Genomic DNA, 13692 nt, shown 5'->3' with positions numbered 1-13692 from the left:
TTCTTCAACTCGCTAGACAGTGATGTATCTGTAATGAAAGACTAAGGGTTTAGCTTATGTCCCTGTTCTGTACAGAGATTAAAGCAATACTTGACAATATTTCAGAGGAGCTATGCTCATGTTTGCATTTTGTGTGGGGGTACGATTTGCAATGTAAGGATTCTGTGTGCTCAGCGAAGGAAAAATTCAGTGGCTTTTGTTTTACAGAAGGTCAAATCAAATCATACATGTTTAATTTCTGATGTGACATTCATACATATGCAGTGATATGCAAATATATGTAATATCTAAAATAAAGAACAATTACAAAATCTACTGAACTAGCACTTGAATGAATTAGCTTTAAAGTCAGCTTTCCTAAACTCCCTTATCGGCTGTGCTCCTCTACTTCCCTTCTAAACATGCTCAAAACCCCGCTGTATAATATGACCTATCAGCTATGCATCTAGTAAAAGAAGTGGGTAGAAACTGTGTAATGAAGTTCAGATAGAAAGGGTTGAAGATCTCTTTCCAAGTGTTATTCAAAAAATAATATAAGTGTTAAAGGAAACTCCGAGTAAAATCATGGTCCATTCAATGTCAATTTTTAATTATCTATATTTAATGGGTAATGGCAAGGGAAGGAAACTTGTTTACTGAGAACATTAATTTTTTTCATTCCTCCACCTGAAATCCACCACCAAAAAATGACTAATCCTTGGTGATAGGCTTATTTTTTTCTTTTCTTTTATGACTATGTTGTATCATTTTGTACGTTTAAGATATATTTTCTCAGTATGATATAGTTAGCTATAGTATAACAATTTTAATTATTTTCTTAATTAAATATTTTTTAATTAACTATTAGTGCTTCATATGGGAAAATGATAATATTTATACAATTTACTCGGGAAAGATAACAGAAAAAAAGAAAGATTTTCATAACATTGAAGTGTTGATGGTACGGAAAAAAATTTGATCTCACTTAAGATATTTCTTCCTCTTAACATTTCTGAGTGAAAGGTTTTCCTTGCATGTGTTCATACAGGTCATTCTTTTTTAAGTGAAAGAAAAACCCTATGTGTAGTCCAAGGGAAAAAGGAGAATTGAAGAATGAATTTCTTGAGCACAAAGGCAATGAATTAATAAATAGCTTTTGTTGTCATTTAAGCAATGGCACACTGCTACTCTAAGTAGTCTAAGAAGAACTGTACTGGGTAATAACAGCCCAGTATGGCAGGTGTTATGCGAAATGTCTGTTCAGAGATGTGTGTCAGAAAACTCTCAAACTGAAAACTGATGTTGGATTTCTGACCAAATCAGATGGTTAAAGTGCCTACAGATATGATGGCTGGAATATCTAACAGCACTGTGGTGAAAGGCAAAGGGGAGCATTAGGACAGATACTATCATAGCTAAATTCACCTGCTAAGGAAACAGAGATCCTTCCATGCCTGCCATCAGAAAACTGCATCTTTCTCTAAATGGTGTGCAAGATCTTATGTACATAACAGTAATCTCTGCCTTAGAATATAAGTGCAGCACAAGGGAGCTGAGAACAAGTTGTCCTTGAGGAGCACAGCCATAGGAACAGAGAGACAGTGCATGTGATTAGTGGAATCAGTTCCATCTGGAGGGAGGATCAGCTGAGAGAACTTTTTAGTTATTGTTCTAAAGTACTTTTTTTTCTATACCTTTTCTGTTTGTCTTCAGACGCATCAACACAGAGGACTTTCTTGTGACCTCATTTATGTTCTAGTCAGGGTATGTCTGACACTATGAAGAGTCTAGAGACTGGATGAACAAACATGGATGTCTCCTCCTCTATCTCTTTTAGAAGATGTTTACTGTCTTTCAAAAACACTGTTTAGCTTAAAGAGGTTCTCAAAGAAAAGTTAAAAAATAGAAGTCTTTTTCATATCCTTCTAGATAAAGAAATGAGATTAACTCATGTAATGGACCCTTTCTCAAACCATTGATATAAGGGTAGTTTGCTTGTATATAGGCATGATGAGTGTGAACAGTTCTCCTTGTCTTGGAGAATGACTAATCACTAATCATTCTGACCAGAATAAAGCTGTTCCTGTTCCTGTGTATATCTTTTCTGGGTATATATACTGGGAAGATATTTATCATCATCTAAACATCTACTCCCACAAAACAAGTGGCTTCCTTTTTTAATCAAGATCTTGATTAAGATATCCAAAATTGCCAGGGTAAAGAAGAGCATATGCCTAGAACCTTGGTTTCATTTCGGAGAAAGACATCGTTGTAACTCTTGAAGCCAAGTGAGTTTCAACAGGAGAGGGTGGTAGAACTGAACATATGACTTACAGGATACACAAGGATTAATTTCTTGTTTGATTTTGCACCATAGAGAAAAAAGAATTAGAAATTTAATCAAATTGATTTGGAGTAAGATTGACCTTAAATTTCTGCAGAAACGTCTATATCCCAAAATATGATGTCTTTTATGGTAATATACAACAGTCTTTTTTAGTATACTTCTTTCTTATTTAATGTCTGAGAACTTGCAATTCTGCATCAGTTTTAATACAGAACATACAATGCTCAAGGTACTCTGCTGTGTTTTAACCCTGCAAGTCACTGAACACCACACAGCCTTTCACTCATTTTCCTCCATAGGTTGAGTTAAAAACTATTTACTAAGAGGAAAGAAGAAGAGAGAAATAATAGTAATGATAATAATTACATATATATATATATATATACACATATAAACAAGTTGTGCACATGCAATTGCTCACCAACTGTTTCTTTGAAAATCTTAGGTCAGCTGTCCTGGTTCTGTCCCCTCTCAGCTCCTTGTGCCCCTCAGTTCCTTCACTGGCAGGGCAGTATGAGAAGCTAAAAAACTGAAATGCCCTTGGCTCTCTACAGCACCGCTTAGCAATAACTAAAACATCAATGTGTTATCAACACATTGTTAGTTTTAGTTTTTAGTTTTTCTCCTAAAGCCAAAACATAGCATTGTACCAGACACTATGAAGAAAATCAGCTCTCTCTTAGCTAAAATCAGGACATGCTCAAAAATTGATTTGAAATTTATGAGTGTTTAAACTGTGTAGCAAAATTATTTTCCTCTGTGTTTATAAATGATCTTAAAATAGGCTGATCTTATCTAGCTACAGAGCATACAGATTACAAAAGCAGTGCCAATATACTGGATTATACATCAGGTCCTGTTTGAAGTATTCCATAGGAATAAAGACTATTATGCAGGCTAACTGAAATTCTAGAAACTTCAACATCCAGAATTATGAAAGGAAGATGTGTATTAAGTCTCTCTTCTTCGAAATACTAGCAATTGCTTTTATGGACACTAATTTCCCTAAGTAGTGTTATTACATCCTGATGTCTTAGAGGAATACATTTAGAAGATAAATAATTAGCCTGCAAACAGACTACCTTGTGTCACTGACTCTAAACAGTTGTTTATTTAATAACTATGTGTTGAATCTAGAGAAATAAATAAATAATATGAATGAATTATATAACACTACTTGGTAAAGACTGCAGAAGCATAAAAGTATGCTATAAAGAAGAAAGATTAATTATACTTCATCGTCAAGGAAGACAGAACAAGAAATAATTGCCTCAAGCTTCAGCAGGAAAAACGTAGACTAAATATTAGGACAACAGATTTACTGCTGAAAGAATATTTAAACAATAGAATAAGCTGTCAGAGAAGGTTTTGTAACTGCCATAATTGAGATTACTAATGGCTAGAACAGATGTCCAGCTAGCAAAGATAGTTTATCAATAACAACATCCAGTTCTGTCATGATACAGATATTAGTGTCTACCAGACAGATTGTGCGGCTAATATATTGGCCCTTACTGAGTGAAGCAGATCCTTCTATCCAAGAGATCACTGAATGTGTGAAATTTCTCTGAGAAAACTTGATATATGAATGAATGAATGAAGTAATCAGGCTTGGTAGCCCAAAATCCCTGGGATCCTGTTAGCCAAAGGTTTTCTAAATATTCCTGGTTTATTAAATACAGAACATTTGTATCTGCAATTTCCTTGATGCTCTCTCTATTGTAGTCATCCTAGTATCATTTTTGTGAAACACTATGAGAGTTACGTACATAATTTTGTAGTCGTTAAACATTATATAAAACATCTGTAATAAAATTATTTGGCCTCAGTACAAATAATTCCCAATAGATAGTTCAGTTCTATGTACTGCACAATATTTCTAGTAACTTTACCTGTATCAAAGTAGAGGCTGGTAATACTTAATAGTTTAGTTTTGTTTAGTTTTGTCTTCTTGTACAAAATCTTTGTAAACAGTAACTAAGACAGGAGTTCGGTAGTTAAAATCTGAGGAACTCTTCTTTTTCAAGCTGTTTAGTATTTACATTCTGTGTATTCTACAGAATAATAAGAAAGAATAAATTAACAGTATTGAATTTATTAGAAAATTATTTTTAAGTATCCGACACCAATTGTATTACCAAATCACCAATTATGCCTTCAAACTATTGTCAATAATGTCGCTTAATTGCATGCTGGGGTTTAAAGTCAATCCAAATGATAAAATGTGCATTTGAGATTGATTACATAAATGCATTAGTTAGTTAGAATTGATTAGCAAGGTTTCATTAAGTGCAGAAAATTGCTATGTTAATCCAAGAGCTTATCTTCTTATTCTCCAATTATATAAAATACTGCATAGTTTTGGCACTACATGTTGCATTGACCTTCATCGGAAATTTTGCTCATAAATCACAAGAGTCCAGAAAAAGGATGATTCGTGAATATAAGTTTAGCTGTGTGATGTACGCTTTATAAGCATGCTGAACATAGTTCAGTCATCATTTGTAAACCTGTTCTTTTACTAGAAGTGAGATCTATAGAACTTAAATGGAACCTTGGATTTTAGGTGCCTACCTTGAATGCTATGATCTTGATAAAAAGCCTTCTTTAGCATACATTTACTCCTGGAAAGCAGTCGAATGCCATAGGATATTATTTAAGTTCTCAAGATGCTTGCTGTTTTCTGTTTCAGCATCCATGGATATGCTTCTACTTTGACAGACCAGGCATATTGTCCTTAAATAAAGTCTTAGCCTTATCAAGGTAGAGAAATCAGGCAGAGCTTCTAATGTTTCTGATAACAGATCTAGTTACATTCTGCATAAAGTTACATTGGTACCTGGTATTTAAACCTTAGGAAACTCTTTAAACCTCTCCGAGCTGACCGCTGGTTATTGTGCACATATTTTAATTAACTAGGTTGATGTGCTCGAAGAATTTTCTGAAGTTTGAAAGCTTGTACCCTTCTCAGCCTGCATTACTGCAACTTCAATTTCTAAAGAAAAGCCCTACCTATACAAAATTATTCTAGAAAAATAAGTCTGTTGCCTGGGATATTTGGGGAAGTATATGTCTGGAATAAATGCTGCAGAGTAATATAAGAAAACAAATTTGGATTCATTTGGATCATTGCCAGTGCAAGCAATGCAAGCAAAACCAGTGCAAATTTATCAACAACCTCATTCTGGAAGCCTACACTCATTTATAAAAACACCAAGATACAATATTATATATCTCATTCTGCTATTAAAGTAAGCTTAATATTAAATGCTTGTAATTACTATTTCATTATTCAGCTGCTTGGAAAGAACAATTCATTAATTCAAGCCAGAAATATATTTCTGGTACAAAAACAATTAAATAAATCACTGCCAAACAAAAAGCAACTAAACAACAACAACAACAAAAAAAACCATATGTGTTTAATAAATTATTGTTTATAAATCTTTTAACATTAGCAGGTCAGAGTTCATCAAGCTCTGAAGAATCAGAGGAAACAAAGCATAGTGAACGAAATCATAAGGGTTTGATGAGAATTTTAGTGTAAAAAGATATTGGGAACAGTTGGTATTCTCAAGGGATCAAATGGGAAATGATGAACTTTTGATTTTGATTTTATTTTTATACAGAAAGAAAACAGTTAGCAGTGATAGAAAGTGTAAAAGTTTACAACCATGAACCTTATAAGCATGGCTGTAATATATACTGTTGATTTACTCCCCTCCCAAAAAAATGAATCCTACTTAAGTTTCTTTTACAGCATTTTGCTGTATAAATGTATATATGAAAAGGGGATTAGTTTCTTTATTATTATGTTGTTTTACTAAATTTACTGTGTCCAATTCTGAGATCTTCAGCTCAAGAAAGACAAGGAACTTCTAGAGAGAGTTCATTGGAGGGCCACAAAGATCATGAGGGGCCTGAACTATCTCCCTTATGAGGAAAGGATTACAGACCTGAGACTGTTCAGCCTGGAGAAGTTTAAGGGGGGATCTTATAAATATACTTGTAAGTATCTGAAGGGCAGAAGTGAAAAGGATGGGAACAGGCTCTTTTCAGTACTACACAAGGAACAATGGGCAGAAACTGGAACACAGAAAGTTTTGTACAAACATAAGGAAAAATTTATTTATTTTGAGGGTGACGGAGCACTAGAACAGGCTGCCCAGAGAGGTTGTGAAATGCCTGGAAATTTTCCTGTGCAACCTGCTGTACGGAACGTGCTTTAGCATGGGGGTTGGATTAGGTGGCCTTCAAGGGTTGCTATTGAAGCTGAGTAGTCTCTTATGATGAAATTATTCCCACTGGAATCCTGTGATGGAATCCTATTTGCTTCAAAATCGACAACAATCTGCTGGATTTTAATGAAAGCTGTATTCCATGATCATAATATATTTTAAGACAAAGAAACAATGTTTTAAAGCCTAATTAATAATTCTTTTTTTTTTCTAATTGCTAGTTTTTAAACCTGTCCAATCATTTTGACTTTTAAAATGCTGTTATAAAAAATGAATATCCCTTCATTTTTGGACAATTAATATTACAGTGATTCTTGGCTGCATGCTCAAAACAGCGTAACATGGTTTCATTACAAAATTGATTGTGTTGTATTACAATATAATCAGTTTTAGAAAATTAGACCAATGAACTTTCATCTGTATTCCTAGCAAACACATACATATAGCTAAAACAAAGTCTACCTGGAATGTTGTTTATATGAAAAGGTTTCTCCAAATCTTAACTGAGAAAGCAGGCTGAAGAAGCCAACATATCTTCATCAAAACAAAGAATTTAACTTTTATTTCAGAAACCATGAACAGTAACACACAGGAGCATGATGGAAACAGAATGAGTTTGTTTGAAAACTTAAATGTTGCAGTGTGAGTAGTTTGTCCTCAATTCTGCAGGTTAGCTGTACAGATATATTTAAGTCATGCATCTTCATAGTATCATAGAATTATTAATGTTGGAAAAGACCACTAAAATCACCTAGTGCAACTTAGCACATCACCACCATGCCCACTAAACTATGTCCCCAAGTACGACATCTACCTTAACGATTCTATTATTGTATGACTCTGCTAGTGTAGATTTCTTTTAAGCGTGGCATGCAGACTCTTGTTTATTTGCTGGCAAAAATACATAGATAGTGGTAGTGACTGTTTTCAGTGAAAAACAGTGTTCTGTAGCTGAGAATTTGCTCTAACAAATAATGTTCTTGTGCTTTTTGAATCTGTTGTAGTTTCCATGGAAATAAGCTTCCAGGGAGACCTACGTATTTTCCGGGGGCCTGTATGTTGCACTCATAAAAATCTGTACCAGCAGAGAGCCATGGACTCACTAAGGTAAATGTGGCACTTTTCCCTCTAATCTATGATATTCTATAAAAAGAATGTTCACTCTGTTTCATTGTTTGAAATGCTGTAAAATAATCTCTTCAGCTTCTGCAAATGAGGGTCATTGGTGAAAGATAGGAGTGAGAATCAATAGCGGAATAAAAGGCAGAAAATCCATGAAAAATTAAAACTATATTTAATATTTGAGTGATGGGAAAAGAAACTCAAGATATCCTGTCAATTTCATAATTCCATAGGGACAAGCAAAATATTTTCTGTGATTAGATTTTACTCTCCTCCTGAATCAGAGCATGAAAATGCATCACAGTGCTATTGCAATTATATCCAATCAATTTCCTGTTTTTGAAATCCTTCTACCTAATACTACGACTCTGAACTTTCCTTTCATGTCTATACTGTTAGCTGCCCAAACTACAGTCCAAAAAGTTGTACAAAACTTCCAATTCAGATTCAGCTAAATCTTTCCCTAATCTGGCTCATTAAAAATTCCCAGTTTTGACCTAATATAAAAATATTAGATCAATGTTGCTCCACCTTTGGTTTAGTTTCACTCACTATTACAAAGACTTTTATTCTGTAATCTCAGGAATCTTGTTTATTGGCCAGATTTCTAATGGGCATACGAATCCCTAGAAAAGTGAGTACCAACCTAAATTTCACTCCTTTCACTCCCTTTCTAAAAGGGACTATGACTTCAGAAGTTTTAAAGATAATACTCGGAGAAATAGATGAAAAGATAAATAAATAAGCAATTCAAAGAAAAACATTTCTGAGATGATTAAAAAAATGAACATAGTCACCACATTCATAGCGCAGTGAGAAAGAGCATCTAGATCGTAAAGAAGACAGATGGGTCTGAAACATAAAATAAGAAACAGATGGAGATGAAGATTTGCACATGTGAGTGAAAGAGACTTTTCCTTAATGTTAACTCAGAACAAGGATCTCCATTAACATCTTTTATGGGGTGAGAGGACTGGGAGATTCGAAAAAAAACATAACAGTGAAAATGTCCAGCTTTGAACTGATTGTGTCTTTTAATGACATAGATTTAATTTATATTAACTATATAATAAAATTTGTTGCCTATGACCGGTGAACTTAAAGATGAAAGCTGATAGACACAAAACTTTTATTCAGAACCTGAAGAAAGGGTGGGAAATTCATTGAGAGTATCTACTGACTTTCTCTGTCAGTTTTTACTATGACAGGAAATCAAGTCCTAAAACACAGAGTGGGGAGTTCAGTTTTCATGGTCTGGACACTCTCTTGTGAGATTTTCAGATACTTCTGATTATGCAGGTGATCTTGAAGATTCAAACACTTCTTTTTATTTGTCTTCTCTGAAGACTAGTTTCTCTGAACTACCTGACATTAGCAGTACATCATGTTATCATATTATCAAATTAGCCATTGGCAGAGCACAAGATTCAGACAGATTTAAGCAAATTTTCAATGGATATCTGTGGTGAAAGCTTGAATCATAACTGAAGCTTGACTTTCTGCAGGCTGAATTCTATGATTCCATGGTTAGTTCTGCATTTCACTGAACCTCCCTCTGGATTTTGCAGAGCCTTTTTGCTTTTTATTATTAGCCACATTGATGTTGTTGATATTACTGAGTCCATTTATAGAGTTTATCATTAGGTTAAAAACTTAAGCATCTCACCTATTTGATGAGTAAAATGTTATAATGTGTATTTTACTGGACTCCGTAATATGCAAAGTTCACAAAAGGGATGACAACTTAGATAGGACTTGTTCAAATTATTATCTTAGATCTTAAAAACCTAATATATCATAAGCCTCATGATAAGCAATTCTGCTCTTGGGTCCCTGGAGTGTTTTTCTCAGGAACTCCAGTTTTATCTGAACTTTTATTCTACACTTAATCCCACCTGCCTTCAGAAATTTTTTTCAAATAAGGGAACGTAACAAAAGAATAATGAAAATCTCTCAGATATCTGCACTGTTTCCAGGAAAGGAGTTGAAGTTTAGGGCAGATTTTACAGTTAAGAGAAGGCAGTACTGAGTGCAGTGGGAGGATAGTGATGTCAGTGCTGAGGAATGTATTAGGACACTACCATTTTTCTACAGCTGTGTAAAAATCAAGAAAGTGGTACAAAACATTTTTTCCATACCAAAGGACATACAAAAGAACAGTTCACTTATTTTATCCATGTGCTAGTTTAGAAAAGGTATTACTGGAATTGCAAAGATCATGCTGGATCATTATTATAAAGTTAAGGTCTATAACAGGTGCTATCAGACACACACCAGGCTTTATGAAGCCAGTATGCCTGATCTGTGCCACTGGCTTCCCTCTGCCATCCTTCTATGGAAGAAAGCTTGATTCATATTGTGTAATCAGAGTAGACAGCTTATTACCCTGACTCTGGATTTCCAACCTCAAAGCAAGGACCCATAGTTAGAAGGAGGGTAGTATAAATAAAACATCCCATCACCATGCACTGAAGGCGTGATTTATTTGTTTATTTTGTTTATAATTTTGTTAAATTCTCTTTGTTACTACTCGGGTTTTAAATAATTCAGCATGGCAAGTCTCTCTGAAGATCCATTTTATCCAATCTTGAAAAACAGGTAATTTCTATTACGTTTCAATAAAATCTTAAGGAATATAAAAGGATAGCAGCAAAGTAGTATAAATGGTACCTTTTCCAGTCTGGAGTGTGTCACTGTCACAGACTAAGTAAAAGCCTTGAAACAGTTGAAACTTCTGGGATAAGTTATAATATAGTTTGTATATTTTGGATCATATTAGAAGCTGACAACATATAATTCAATTTCTTATAAAAGAATTATGTTACTGATGATAGGATGTAATTAATAAAACTGGAATTTCAGCAGGATGTCTTGGACTGTGATACTCTTTTTCTTGAAAAAAACTCACCAATTGTGATTATCACATTGGAACATGCTGTCATAAGTATCCTTAATCATTCTCGGAAATGCAATAGCTTACTCTCTATTGGTTACATCTGAATCAAAAGTAAGGTAGATTTATATGTCAATCCTCTGTCACATCCATTATTCAGAAATTCTGAATGTGAAATAATAGGAATAATAAAACTATGGGGAATATTATTTATTGTATATGATGTTTTTTTTTGTTGTTGTTATGTTTTGTTTGTTTGTTTGTTTTGCACAGGCATTTCAGTGAAGAAGAGGTGAAGGACTTAATTTAAGGTCAAGGTTTTTTGTTCACTTATAGCTCTTCTGGTACAACTCCTGCTAAGTTTAATATACTCCCTTTCCTCCCAGGGAACTAGTAATAGGATGGGAGGTAATGGCCCTAAATTCTGACAGGAGAGGTTCAGGTTGGATATTAGGAATTTTTTTTTCTCAGAAAAGAGGTAAGGCATTGGAACAGGCTGCCCAGGGAGGTGGTAGAGTCATCGTCCTTGGAGGTATTCAAGAAATGTGTAGATGTAGCACTGTGGAACATAATTTAGTATTAAGGGTGGTGATGTGTTGATGGCTGGACTAGATGATCATAGTAGTCTTCTCCAAACTTAATTATCTTAATTATTCCATGATTCTAAATGGTTTTCTTATACAAAAAAAGAAATATAGCATCATGATTGCTAAAACATAGAACAAGTATTCTGTTCTAACCTTTTGAGTTTTCCAGAAGTTTTTTTGTTTCTGAAGGGACTTCTGAAAATATACACTGCTTTGAAAACTGTTAATATATTCCTTGCTTACACATGATTTTCCATAAAAGAGAAATGATTATATATGCTTGTGGTAGAATGAATACGCTGTTTATACAATACATTAATTCACACAATATCTTGCTCTTCTGACTCACAGACATCTCAAAATGAGAACATCAAAGAGTGCTTTTCTGATCAAATCTGTTCCATTATTTGGTTATTTATTTATTTATTTATTTATTTATTTAGCATGACTTAAATTACAGGGCTTAGCTTTACTATCTAGAACTTTGGAAAAATTAGAGACGTTTGTAAATTTTTGTACTATTTGTACTATTTTGTACTATTTGTAAATTTAAGCTGCTTAAATACTTCAGTTATGTAAAATGTAGACTTGGATTTTGGTATTATTGTAGATTGACAATGTATTCTCATAATATGCCTTTTTAACAGAGAGATCAAAACTAATATTTATACCTTGACCCCCAACTAGTGGGTAAAATTATCTTTCATGAAATCAGTAGATTTGACCAATTTGAACAGGTAAGTTTTCAATTGTCTACATCTTCTACAACATACTGAGCAGACAGGTCCCTAAAATCTTATTCTCAGTGAACTCAGGTGCCTTAAATATGACAGCCTCTGCTTGCCATTTGAGAACACACAAGCTTCCAAAGCTGTGCCTTCCACCTCAAACTTGGGTACACCATACCATGCCATACAAAACAAACTACCTCTAACGATTAAAGAAAATAATCACTTCTCCATATTACAGTATTTCACCGGCCATCAACCAGTGTTTGTAGATTTAATTGGTGTATCGCAGAACTTATGAGGATACTCAGTGACCTTTTTTGTAGCAGCAGCATTGTATAATTTTCCAACCAGAGCAGATTATAGTTTAAAAATTTAAATGTTCCTCTTGGATCTTCCATCTTTTCTATATATTACTGGCTTATCTTTTGCATGGTTGCAAAAACATATTTTTAAATGTGATATTTCACTTTTAAATGATGATAATGAAATCAAACCAACTCCAATCAACCAAAGAAACAAAGAAACAACAAACTGTACAAAAAAAAAAAACAAAAAAAAAACAAAGCAAGTCAAAACAAACTATAACACTGATAAGATGGTCAAGTCTTTCATAAGTGACTTGAGTCCAGCTTTTTAAGCTGAAGATCAAATTTTTCCTAATGAAGTTATGCAGGCAAAAGCATCTAAGAGATTAAATTTCATTTTCATGTTAAAGAAATAAGCCTTGCAAGTGCCAGTGTATTTTCAGAAAGCCTAACAACTGCTGAAAACCAAGGCTCTGAGACTCAGAAGAAATGAAAAACTGACTTCTCTGAGCTGCAACTGACTTCTTCTAGCTGCAACTGAAAACATGCAATCCCAAAATGTAAACAGAACCTTGCACCAAATCTTAAAACTTTGACTTTAAAGATAGCTTAGCACTGTACAAAAGGCAAAACATTATACTATGTTTGCATGACAATATGAGGATTTGATTAATTGCAACAATATTTACAACATTTAAAGATATCTCAAGCACATTTTGGTGGGCAGAAAATATGCTATAATGATGATTAATATGTGTTACTGCTATAAATAGAGGAGAATATTATTTCAATACTAGACCATAAAAGCTTTGGAAATGTACTCATTGTACAGTCATTGCTTTGCAACTTATATGGATCAGAAGGAAAAAAATATACACATATATATACCTGTGTGTGTGTGTTCCTACTCAAGAGACTATTACTGGGACAGAACAGCTCTTTTAGGTAAAAGATTTTTTAATTTCATTATAAACATAGATTCTTAGACATAATGTTTTAGATAGATAGAAATATTCTGGGTAAAAAGCAAATCTGCGTTGTGCACAGAGGACTGTATGGCTGCTTGTCTTCAGGGGACACACAATGAAAACAGAACAATATATCTACATTCAGAACAACTGCTTGTGTTAGAAAATTGCATATCAGAGAGTCCTGTTTTTTTTTTTTTTTTTCAAAAATGCTCCTGTAGCACAAAATATCTCAGAACAATGAGATCAGTGAACATAGACACATTCTTGTAGTCTGAAGGAAGTGAGGATGAGGTATTTATCTTCTCAAAACATTTCCCTCAAGGGAGGGGAAGAATCTTTGTTTCTAAAACCAGATCAAAACAGTAAATATATAAGAATTTATTTTTTTTTCTCCTTTTCTTCCTCCTTCAGATTTTTTGAGCTGAGTTGCAACCTGTAGACCATAAGAGAAGTGTTCAACTATCATGTTCTGCTGTGAAATCGTACCTGTAATTAGTAAACACTGCAGAGGAATTTCTA

Source organism: Tetrao urogallus (genome assembly GCF_951394365.1).
Source record: "Tetrao urogallus genome assembly, chromosome: 6".
NCBI classification, from domain to species: domain Eukaryota; kingdom Metazoa; phylum Chordata; class Aves; order Galliformes; family Phasianidae; genus Tetrao; species Tetrao urogallus.
This window is presented reverse-complemented; position numbering follows the sequence as displayed.